This window comes from Talpa europaea (assembly GCF_964194135.1).
Source record: "Talpa europaea genome assembly, chromosome: 2".
Classification (NCBI taxonomy): Eukaryota; Metazoa; Chordata; class Mammalia; order Eulipotyphla; family Talpidae; genus Talpa; species Talpa europaea.
Genome location: NC_140068.1, coordinates 151316585 through 151329345, shown reverse-complemented (window position 1 = coordinate 151329345; position 12761 = coordinate 151316585).

Sequence of the window (12761 nt, the reverse complement as noted above, 5' to 3'; positions counted from 1 at the left end):
CGTGGTGGTGCAAAGGATTAAGCACCGTACTATGAAGCAATCTGCAGCCTCTGCAGCATGAGTTAGATCCCTGGCCAGCCAGGGAGCAACCCACATGGCACAGCAGATCTCTCTTGACTACCCGCTGCTCCCCTCAGCAGTGTATTTCAGTCAATCTGCCTGTTATGTTCCCCACTCTGTCTCTGGTGAATCCTCTCAGCCCCCAACATCTCTGGCCTGTACCCCAGCTCTGTGTGCATAAATAAATAAATCTTTTACAAAAATAATGTGCTTGAATATCTTTTGTGGGATACCTTCTAAAGACATAAGAACTGCATAAAAATTCTTGAACTTTAGTAATTTAGTTGTGTTATTATTTGAAGCTCTTTTCTTATTCTGTTAGCACAACAAGTAGGCCATCACTTTTATATTTTTAGAATAAAGATTTTCAGTATAAGAGAAAAGATGAATAATTCTAAAATGAAGAATTTAAGAAGACTCAATAAAAAGAATTTTAAAATTTTTAAGTAAAGAATTTAAGTAGAATCAATCTAAAAATGACTGTGTATATATAACTTTATTAATAATAACAATGTTTATGTGATGTATAATATTAATGTATTATTGATATACAGATTACTAACTTCCCCCCAAAATAGTGTATGAAAAAAGTCATCCTGTTTCAGGGTTACCAGTTGGGCTGAGCTGGAACCCCTATAGCATGCTGAAGGCCAGCAATTAACCAAAAGACCCCAAGGCCCACATGTCTGGTTATACACCAAACCTGGCTGCTGAACTCTACCCTCAGTTCCCAGCAGCCCTCCCTTTGGTGGTGATGACATTATGGGATTTGTAGTCCTTGATGTCTTGGCTCTCTTTGGTCTGGGGTGGGGGTGGGGTCCATAAAACCTATTTGTGGAGTTTGTTCAGGACCTTCTTTCCCCCCAACAACCACATCCTTCTCCCACCCCCAACAAGCCCATGATGAGGACCAAGCAATGTAACTTGTCCTTAAGAACTTAGAAGCCATTATACAGTCTTAAAAAAAAAAAAAAATGGGCCTCACTGGTGGCACAAGGGGTTAAGCACTGCACTATGAAGCAATCTGCAGCCTCTGCAGCACGAGTTCGATCCCCAAGGCAAGGGAGCTACCCACATGTAACAGCAGACCTCTCCTGACTCACCCGCCGCTCCCCTCAGTACTGTACTTAGGTCAATCTGCTTGTTCTGTTCCCCGCTCTGTCTCTGGTGAATCCTCTCACCACCCACACCTCTGGCCTGTACCCAGCTCTTGTATGCATAAATAAATACTTTTTTTAAAAAGGTGCAGCATGATCACCCTCATTCCTTGAATTATTTTATCACGTAGTCAGGTTTTGTCCTTCTGTGAACTCTCTTGAGTTGTGTGAACTCTCTCTCTTGCACTCTTTTCTTCAGGCTTTAATCATTTAAAAGAATATTCATTTGTTATAGTCCCCGTGAAATTTCCACCACCCATTCACAAAATGAAAAATGATGCAAAAAATATATAAAATAATAATTAAAAGAATAAATAATTTAAAAAGACGATAATAAAAGATTCATTTGTACATGAAACATATGCATACTTGGTTTGTCTGGAAGCTTAAATATGGTTTACTTGGCAATTTTAAAAACAAGTCTCTCCATGATGCAAAATTTTACTTAAAGTCTTAACTGTAAAACTTCTGTTCTAGGACGGGTCTCTGAAGACTTGGAAATTCATAAAGGAAACTCAGCTGAATTTGGAGACAGAAGACCTGCAGAGGGAGCTCTCTATCACTCCTAGTCAGTTACTGGAATTAGGAAAAGGTAATTGCTCCAAACAGGAAACAGTTCCAGCCAATGGAAGCTCCATAGCTCAAAACCAAAGGGAGGCCTCCTCACCTGAACCTTTACTTTCCTCTGGTGGAATTTCACTTTCCTCTTGCTGAGGACTTCCTTGTCCTACCCTGCTTATTCCAAAAAGTCCTCCATCTTGTATAATCCCTTGAGGTATTTCTCTGTTGCCAGATGATTTGCTTCTTGATTCATGAAATGTTTAATGAAGCCAGTTAGATCTTCAAATTTATTCAGTTAAATTTTTGGTTTTAACAGGTTGATACCTTGTCTGGGGTAGCAACATGCAGACAGGCCTAGAACACACGTTGCCAGAAAATAAGGAATTTTCCAAAGACTGAGTCATATGAAAAGATCTCACTTGCCAAGATTGAGACAATTTAAGAATCAAGAAGAGGACTATGACTGTGCTGTCTCATACAGTCATTGTCTATTATAAGAAAAACATGGGGCCACAGTGGTGTGCAAAAAGTAAGCATGAACAGAAATGTTCTAAAATTTGTAAAAGGAAGCAAGTAGAACAGGATGCATTTTTAATGAGCTTTGTACTGCTATCATTGACTCATTTACTCTATCCCTGAAAAATACAAAGAAGTAGATCGTATTGAAATTTCAGTTAGAAAGTGTTTTCTGACTGAGAGTATCAGGATCAACCCCATAAAGTAGTAATCTCAAGTCAGTGAAAACCACATAAAAATACAAAATTTAATTGCATGGTACTTTTAATGTCTGAAAGGGCTATATTGTCTCTTTTTTAAATATGAATTTTTTTTGTTTTATAAAGTGCATTGTTACAATAAATAGTAAAATAAATTAAATAAATAAGGATGGAAGGAAGGAAAAGCAGTTTCCATGAAACTTAGAGGTCTTTAAACTTGTTAGGAATTCATGATATTCAAAGATCTCCAGGATTAAAGGAAAAAATATTCACACCTTTTAAGGTTATCAGTGAGGATGGGAACTGGAGCGCCTATTTACTCTTGGAGTGGACAGAATTAAGTCATGTGGATAATCAAATCCAGGAAGAGGGAGAGTTGGTAAGTGACTACTACCATCTTTTTGTTCTGGAATCACAATAAGAACTAGCGTATTCCACCAGGATCACAAAAGAGAATCCAGGAAGACTTTATGCTTAAATCTCCCTCAGTAGAGAACATGTATTAACTGGTATTGTAACCATCTTCCTTAAATGAATACATATTTTTCAATCTGGGGAGGTTTATAATTAAGCATTAAAGACATGCTTAATAGAATTCGAACACATATGTTAAGAATGTGTCTACATACTTGGTATTTTGCCTTTGTAATAGCCTTTTCAGTACAATTTTTTAAAAAGATTTATTTATTTATTTATTTATACAAGCACTGGGTACAGTCAGAAGCACGGGAGGGTGAGAGAATTGACCAGAGCCAGAGCAGGGAGCAGAACAGGCAGACTGACGAAGAAATGCACTGCTGAGGGGAGCAGCAGGCGGCAGGAGAGGTCTGCGCACCATGTGGGACCCTCCCCGGAGGCTGGGGATCAAACCTGCGCTGCAGAGGCTGTGGGCAGCTTCGCAACCCAGCACTCAACCACTGCGCTACTGGGGAGGCCCTTCAGTACAATTTGAAACAGGTATTTGTGCAATAGATTTAGACATGGTTTTAAGAGGCAATCTTCTTGAGTCATTCTCAGTATTAAAGCATCTCAGAAGAACTTTGGGTCTACTTTAGCTTATTGGATTTGTAGCAATGACTTAGTACTCAAGAAGTTTGTGACTGGTAAATCAAATCAATGATAACTTAAAAGGGAAAGGCCTGGGTTGGTGCACCTGCTAAAGACACCCCCCTGCAGAATATCAACCTCAACCTTAGCACCTTAGCACCTTTGCTCCTTCTCCCCCAGTCTCTACCTACAGTTCTCCAAACAGACCCTGTTACAAAAAAAGGCTGCCTGAACTTCAGCAGGCTCTTTCCTCCATCTGTCTACCTTTCTAGCTACAGGCAGGTGGATTTTCCATGGTCCCCACGTCCTCCTACCGGTTCAAGACATAGCAGTCAGCAGCGGCTTCGGCAGTGGGGACATGAGGGAACAGATCTAAAATGCTTGCCCGTGTCTGGCTCTCCCAATAAAGCAGGTCCTCATGTGCATTCTGTTCCATGTGGACCAGTTCTAATTCAGGGAAACCATTTGTAACAGGGTGGTCCCCAGGAAAAGGGGAGGTTCCAGGTTCCCTGCCCCACCCAAGGGAGGGTGGAGCTGAGCAGGGAGAAGAAGAAGCTGCAGAGGAGACTGAGGAAGGAAGGAAGCAGGATGGAGCCAGAAGGAGGCACATGGAGCACATGGCCACATTTGCTGCTGGGTCAGATTGAAGCAGACTCTGCAGGGAACACTGGGTTTCTCTTTCTGTGTTTAATCTCAGCATCTTTCTTTTTTTTTTTTAAATGCTTTTTTAAGAAGATTCATTTATTTATGCATACAAGAACTAGGGTACAGGCCAGAGGTGTGGGGGTGGGTGGTGAGAGGATTCACCAGAGACAGAGTAGGGAGCAGAACAGGCAGATTGACTGAAATACACTGCTGAGGGGAGCAGCGGGCGAGACAGGAGAGGTCTGCTGCGCCATGTGGGTAGCTCCCTGGCTGGGGATTGAACTCGTGCTGTAGAGGCTACAGATGCTTCTTAGTGCTGATGCTTAACCCCTCACACCACCAGGGAGACCCGAGAAGTCTCATTTTTCTATGTAGGGCTTCCCATGGATTCTAGTTCTTTCTTTTCACCCATGAGAAAGGCTTGCATTTCCCCTAATTTTCTTTGCGGTTAGATGTGGTCATGTGACCTGAGTGGCTGGAATGGAAGGACACATACTACTTGCAGGCGGAGACTTCACAGCTATTGCACTATTTGCCACATTTCCTTTTTCCTGTCTTAGTGATTCAGGAAACACATGTTGAGATAAGGATCCCAGAAGCTGAGTTCCTGAGCAGCCATTGAGATCAAAGTCTTTTATTGACTAAAACAGTGGCGTGGGCCAGAAATACATTTGCGCTGCAATAATTTGTACTGAGCATAATCTAGTCTATCCAGATGGATACAGTCTCAACAAAGGTACATCGTAATGAACGTATGCTTTTGATCCTCAATAATTATTTACATACACAATTTATTTAAGTTGTTTTGATCCATTTTGTCTAATAAAAGTTGTACTTATCATTCGACCCCAAAGAAAATTTTAATAATTAAGTCATTAGGAGCACAGGAAGTCATTCAACATTAATTTCAATTTATAAGATTTTGCACTGGAGAACTATGATGGGGTGATCAGGAAATGCAATTCACTCCATAAAGCTTAACTTTAGGATAAATCCCTGAGGGGGGATATGCAATAAAACTAGGAATGCAAGGATAAAAAGGAACACCATAGTCTCTCTCTTTCGTGTATGTGTTTGTGTGCGTGTGTGTGTGTGTGTGTGTGTGTAGAAGTACTGGGGTGTAGGTCAGAGGTGCGGGGGATGAAACAGAGTGGGGAGCAGAACAGGCAGATCTACTGAAATAAACTGCTGAGGGGAGCAGTGGGCAAGAAAGGAGAGGTCTGCTGCACCATGTGTGGGGTTAGCTCCAAGGCTAGGGATAAGACTCAGGGCATAGAGGTGATAGCGGTGAGACTTAACTAGTAGGTCCCCAGGGGGAGGCCCTGGAACACTATATTCAATATATATTCAATTGTAAAAGTGAGGTTTTTATTCATATAATTCCCAAGTGAGTGATGGTGGGGATCATGGTGTTAGTTTTCATTTGATATGTTTTTTAAAATGATATAATGGTTTCACTTGAATAAGCTAGAAATTCCACCTCTAGAAATGAAACTTATGATTAAAATGTTTAGATATTGAAACCATTGCAATCATTTCACAGTATTATGAGACCAAACCACAATATATTTCACAATTTAATGACACCTTAAACTGATGCAACGATATATCGGTCACTTCTCAGTAAAACAGGAAAAATTGTCACTGTTAAATATGCAGGAGGCTAAATATTTTTATAAAATTTTGAAAAAAGTTGAAGGCAGCAGTTCTTATTTATCTGAGGTAGGTTTTCTAAACCTTGGCACTACTGGCATTCTGGGTCAGATAGTTCTCTGTGGTGTGGGCTGCCCTGTGCATTGCAGGTTTTACCTTCCCTGGCCTCTACCCACTAGAGGCCACTAATATCTGCCTTCCTAGTTGTGACAACCACAGGTGTCTGTAGATACTTTCTAAAATTCCCAGGAAATATAAAATTGCTCCCAAGTGAAAATCACTGAGCTGTGGGTAAATCTACTTTGAAAATACTTTGTTATCTTCCGCTTCGTTCAAAACCATGATTTGTCCAGAAAACAATAAGTGTCCCTAGAATCCCTTCCATCCTATTTCCATTCTCTTCCAACTTAAAAGAAATGACCGAGAAATGATGACTTAAATCAGGACCCATCAATCCACTTATTTTTCCAGCCTGGCCCTGATATGACAGTGTGTTTGTGACCTGGTGGAAACAATATGGGGCTGACGAAGACTGGGAAACCCGAAGCAGCACTACTCAATGCTGTCCCATACCCACCAAGTTCAGGTCCACTGTTATGTTAACTCCAGGAACATGTACAGAAACATCCAACAACGTGCCAGACGAAGAAATACTTAAATTTCTTTTTTTTTCAAAAAGATTTGTTTATGCATACAAGAACTGGGGTACAGGCCAGAGGTGTAGGGGGTGAGAGGATTCCCCAGAGACAGAGTGAGGAGCAGAACAGGCAGATCTACTGAAACACGCTGCTGAGGGGAGCAGCGGGCGAGTCAGGAGAGGTCTGCCGCGCCATGTGGGTAGCTCCCTGGCTAGGGATCAAACTTGTGCTGCAGTGGCTGCGGACAGCTTCATAGGTTGTGTTTGAACCCCTTGCACCACCAGGGAGGCCCGAGACTTAGATTTCTTAAGGATCAAACCTTACTGATTCTTAACAAATGGGATGTTTTTAATTCTTGAAGAGTAATAGGTGGGGGAGGGGGAGAATGAAAGAATCAATGGAGACAAATATAAAGGGTGCTCGTTAAGGAAATGGGCTAAGTGTCAGGGAGCTAAGAGGAAGAAAGGAAAGCAGCCGCATCTGGCCAGGCACATTCTGCATGTAAAGCGGCTTGAGATGAGCTCTGAGGTCTTTGTTCATTAACACGGAAGGGGAAACATGATGGTCTCCCTAGAGATCTGCAGGAGCTCCATGCTGTGGCTACTGAGCTGCTTTTTGTCTGAGTTTGAAGCTGTTTTTCTTGCAGCCTTATGTAACAACGGCAGCCCTGCAAGGACAAGAAGACCACAGGGAAGACAGGAAGCCCTTGCTTCAGAAAGTCTAGAGAAGCTAATTATTTAGATACCCAGAGGATTATGGGAAGAGCCTGGAGACCAGATCTGATTTGAGTTTGTCCCCTCTGGTTCTGAAAGAAAAAAATAATCTGCAATTTGGGGGGCCCACTGTTTAGTTTCTGACTATGCTCTGCTTTCAGAAGAGGAGCTTTCCCTTTACAAATTGTAATAAACTAAAGTAGGAGGGGGACCTCTTTTTTTTTTTTTTCTTCCTCGCTCCGTTTTCTCCTCCAAATTGTCATAACCTTAGAGGATTAGAAGGGAGATCCTTATCAGCCTCACAACAGCTGAATGAAAAGCTTAAATTTTTCTACTGGCATTCCAAACCACCTTGTGAGGCAAGCCAAGAATGTGGAGTCCTTGGGCCTCCCTGATGGCACAAGGGGTTAAGACACAGCCTATGAAGCTATCCGCAGCCACTGCAGCACGAGTTCGATCCCCGGCCAGGGAGGAGACACACAGGGTGCAGCAGACCTCTCCTGTCCCACCCGCTGCTCCCCTCAGCAGTGTATTTCAGTCCATCTGGCTGTTCTGTTCCCCACTCTGTCTCTGGTGAATCCTCTCACCCCCCTCACCTCTGGCCTGTACCCCAGTTCTTGTATGCATAAATAAATACATTTTTTTTTTTTTAAAGAAAGGATGTGGAGTCCTTGTGTGCTTAGGGGCTGGAACAGGTGAGGTCCCTTCATCACAGCTATGAACACTAAACCATGCTCTAGAATGGGGAGAGACATCCTGAAATATGGACACGGCTTTGAAGAACACTGAGCTAATGGAACCAACCCATCTCCCTGCAAATAAGTCAAAAGTTTGCCACCAAAGGATCTCACAACACTTGTGATTTGAAAAGATCTTAAAATAGCATACTTAATTCACCAAACAGACGCCCCATATTCAGAACCTTTGCCATTTTGTTACAGGGTAGGGTGAGGATACCCTGGAGCCCCCAAACATGCCCACTCTAAATAGCTTCTGCCATCTGCTGCATCAAGACAAAACATTCTCTAGAGTATAAGATCGTTAATGAAAGGAACTTTAATACAGTTAGTGTACAACAGAGAAAAGGGGAAGAATAGTTTCCAAATCAAGCACCCAAAGTTACCCTTCCCTTTGTGGCTGAAAATCCAGCCAAGCAAGGTCACTGAGGCCCGAAAGCCCACCACAAGTCTAACGCATCTCCTGGTGTAAGGGGTAGAAATGGCCATAGGAAAGGGGTAGAAACGGCCAGACAAGTCTGGAAGGAAAAGAGCAAAATCAAAATCAAGATCAAAGCTGCCATTGTCACCTCCCCACGGGTCTCTCACCCACGTCTGTTTCAACCAGTCCAGGACCAAGAAGCAAGTGCAGCTTCTTCACGTGTCTCTCTGCTCCATGTGGCTCTTGCAGGTCTCCTTCTTCATCCTTCCTTCCTTTTCCTGCCTCCTCTCCAGCTCCTTCGGTCCCCCGCCCCCAGCTCCACCTTTCCTGGGTGGGTCATGAAACCTGGAACCTTCCCTTTCCCTGGGGGCCACCTTGTTACAATTGATAATTTTTCCCCTCTGTCTCTACAAGACACACTTCTGCCTAAAATTGTTCCTTGGTGCCCCTGTGTTCTGTTACAAATTCACAGACTCATTGTAAGATAAGATCTTTAATGCATAAGCTCTTTAAGGCAAGATAAGATCTTTAATCTTTAATAGAAATCAAACTGGATGACTTTTTTTATTTATTTTACAGAGGCATGTTTTTTATTTATTTACTTATTTGTTTGTTTTGCTTGTTCATACATGCACTGGGTACAGTCAGAAGAGCAGGAGGGTGAGAGAACAAACTGGATGACTTTTTAAAGTTTTTTAGAGATTTTGGAGAATGGTGTTATATGAATCCAATGACTTAATAAATGCAAGATGGCATCATCATCATCATCATAAATGCAGTTAATGAAGGCATAGTCCTCCAGGGGAATAAGGTGGGGACTTTTTTTTTAAATTTTTTTTTATTTTTGTATTCCCCATACAGTTGCAACCCCCTGATTTTGACCCCAAAATATGTCTTTGGTTCCCCGCCCCCCCCAAAGTGTGTCTCTGGTTCATAGTTGTTTCTTGATTTTGATTTTTTTTTCTTTCTTATAGTTATTCTTTTTCCTGGTCCCTTATTTAGGTTTTCTAGATTCCTGCTATGAGTGAGACCATCCGGTATTTTTCTTGTTCTTCCTGGCTCATTTCGCTGAGCATGATCCCTTCCAGCGCCATCCATGTTGCTGCAAATTGCATGTGTTTATCTTTTTTGAATGCTGAGTAATATTCCATGGTTTATATGGACCACATCTTCTTGATCCAGTCATCTATTTTGGGACATTTGGGTTGTTTCCAAAGCTTAGCTATTGTAAACAGTGCTGCTATAAACATAGGCGTGCAGGTGCTCTTTGGAATTGATGTTTCTGTGTCCTTTGGGTAAATACCTAGGAGTGGAATTGCTGGATCCTATGGAAGCTCTATCTTTAGTAGGTTGAGGAGTCTCCACACAGCTTTCCATGGTGGTTGGACCAGTTTGCACTCCCAAGGTGAGGACATTTTGATATATGCCCAACCTCTTATAGTAATGACCAGTGGGGTCTGGGGACAAAGGAAAACGTATCTCATATGAGAGGATTCTAAGGCCTATAACACTTAAATCAATATCCCAAACCAAGTGGCATGGAAAAAGGCATTTAATTCATTAATTGGCTTTTATATGATGTAAAACTTTAGTGAAATGCTCAAACAGATAGTTGTAGAATAACCTTACCAGCTGAGTAATAATAATAAAAGTCAGTGTGTAAGTTTTATTATACATTAATTAGCAGTAAGATGACATTCAGAAGTAAGTGTCTGCAGAGGTCAGGTGAGCAAAATAAATGTGAAAATCAGGCTAAGGGTGGGGTACAATGGGAACTGATGGGGCCTGTCCTGAACCGGAAATAATGTGGTCTGTTAACTGCGCACACTTCCAATTACAAAAGAAAGAGGAAACCAATTTAATTAATTAATTAAAAAAAACCCCACTGTGTCAAGTTAAACAAGACAGGTTGAGCATAGGTGGGAAAACAAACTTGCAAACCCTTGTAAGTTGCACAGGCTCTGTCTTAATCACTAGAGGTTTTCACTCTCAAATTGGTCCCTGAATCAAATCTTTGAGGACAGGTTGAGAATTTGTGCCAATTATGGAAAGGGGGTAATGGCTCTAGTCTAGAAATCCTTATTGAGTTATGTAATTGCTTCCCTGGAATTGGGCTGTGAGTTACCCCACACAGAACAATGGGAAATGCTGTTCAAATTTTACTACTGGGGCAGAAAAAAACCAGGCCTTTGTTGTCTCTCATGGACACTGAGGGCCAGGGGCTGCTCATTCTTCTCTCACTGTTTGGGGACATAAAAAGCTCAGGGTCAAATTTACAGGCCATTTTTATCTTCTCATCAGGAACATGTGATGTTTTTCTCTGTGTTAACTTTAGCACTGATTTTTATTCTCCTAATATGATTTTCCTTTTGCCTTAATTTGAATCATATTATTCTATTTATAAGTTTAGCACTTTTACCATGAAGAAGTCTTTGAAAATATTTAGTACTATTTACAAATTCAATTCAATTCCTTTAAATATGTTACACTGCATATTTCAATGTAATGAACATAATTTAATATATTAAATTACTAATATATTAAATTACCTTTTAGTACTATGTTTGACTTAACAAATAAAATCTTCCTACGTATTTAAATAACTCATGAATCTAATAAATTAAAATGATAAGTCTGCTGAACCTTATGTTCTTGTGAATATGCCAGTGTTACATACAAACTTGGCAAAATTTTAACTTAAAATGAAAAATATAGGGGAGAAAAAAATAATTTTCTACCTAGTTGTCTGAGTTCTTAGCTGTGACCTCTAAAGACCAAATAGCAAGTGAAAAACAAGCCAAAGTTTATTAACCTATATCCCTTATGTTTACTTGGGAGATACCAGGGAAAATGAGTAATTCAGATATGGCTTTAGAATTTTGGCTCCAAGACCATCTTAATAAGGAAAAGGGAGGTGGACATAGGTCTGGAGAGGACTAAACATTCTACTTGCTGTTAAGGACATTCATGATTCATGAGAGTTAGTCAAAATATCAACATTAGGGCCTCCCTGGTGGCGCAGGTGGTTGAGCACAGCCTCACACTGTGAAGCTCTCTGCAGCCTCTACAGTGTGGGTTCGATCCCTGCCAGCCGGGGAGCTACCCACATGGCCCGGCAGACCTCTCCTGTCTAGCCTGCTGTTCCCTTAGCATGTATTTTTTTTAATTTTATTTTTATATTCTCCATACAATTGCAACCCCCTTATTTTAACCCCAATCTCTCCTTTCCCCGCACCCCCCCATGTGTCTCTGGTTCATAGTTCTTTGTTGATTCTAGCATATATTTTGATAGTTCTTTGTTGATTCTAGCATGTATTTAGCATGTTGATTCTAGATGTATTTTGGTGGGTCTGCCTGTTCTGTTCCTCGCTCTGTCTCTGGTGAATCCTCTTGCCCGCCCACACATTTGGCTTGTACCCCAGCTCTTGTATAAATGAATAAATCTTAAAAAAAAATCAACATTAGTGGGAGTTTTCCTTTTCTCTATCTGATCAGGAGATAAAGTCTTCTGTCCTTTTGTGTTTGGGTCTTGGAGTGACGCTCTCACCTCGTGATGTTATGCTCTCTTGAGTTCTTGTATTTCCACAGGTTTTTTATTTTTTTTATCTGCCCATTTTGCTAGTTGAGGTCTCCCTATTTCCTTACTATTTTTTAATATCTTCACCAGTAGCTTAAGCTATTTCACTCCTCCCACAGGGGGTGGGTGGGGGGGGGAATGTGGATTTATTTGATTTTATTTTCACCTTTGCTGGCTTTTGTAAATGCTGGGCTCCATTCTGTTTCCACTGAGTCAGCAGGGTCCAGGAAGGGCCTAGAAGTCCAGACATTGGTATGGATTAGTAGGGTGGAGCTGGTCGCTCTTCTCTGGGGGTTTCCCTGCATTCTCAGTATGCCTGGCAAAGACAGCATCCTCCCAGAGGGTGGGAAGCCGGAGTGAGTGCAGAGCAGAAGGTACTCCAGGGGGCGCCTCCCAGCTCCTCCACAAGGCTGTCCTGTCTTTCAGGGGTGTGTGCTTGTACACGACTTCTGATCCCTCTGTCCCACGTCCGCTGGCTGGGCCAACAGCCCTACTACTGTTGCTCTACTTAAGACCACCATCCCCAGTTTCCTGTTTCCACCCACCGCTGTTCAATGTAATATGACACTCTTTAGTGTTCAACTTGCTGCAGGCTAGACTGGTCTCTGCTGTCCAAAATATAATCAACCCACTGCTACCTATTGTATTGTGTCTTAGACTTGTGTCTCTCTGGTTTGCTACTTCAAGAGCTGCAACCAGCTGGCAGCTGGAGGAACCCAGCTCTAGCTCACGAAACAGGCAGTTGGATGCTGGGCTCCTGAGGCCGGTAACTAGAGACCAAGAGTGCCCAGCTCTTGCTGACACAGCTGGCGGATGAAGGCAGGCCTCTCCCAGCT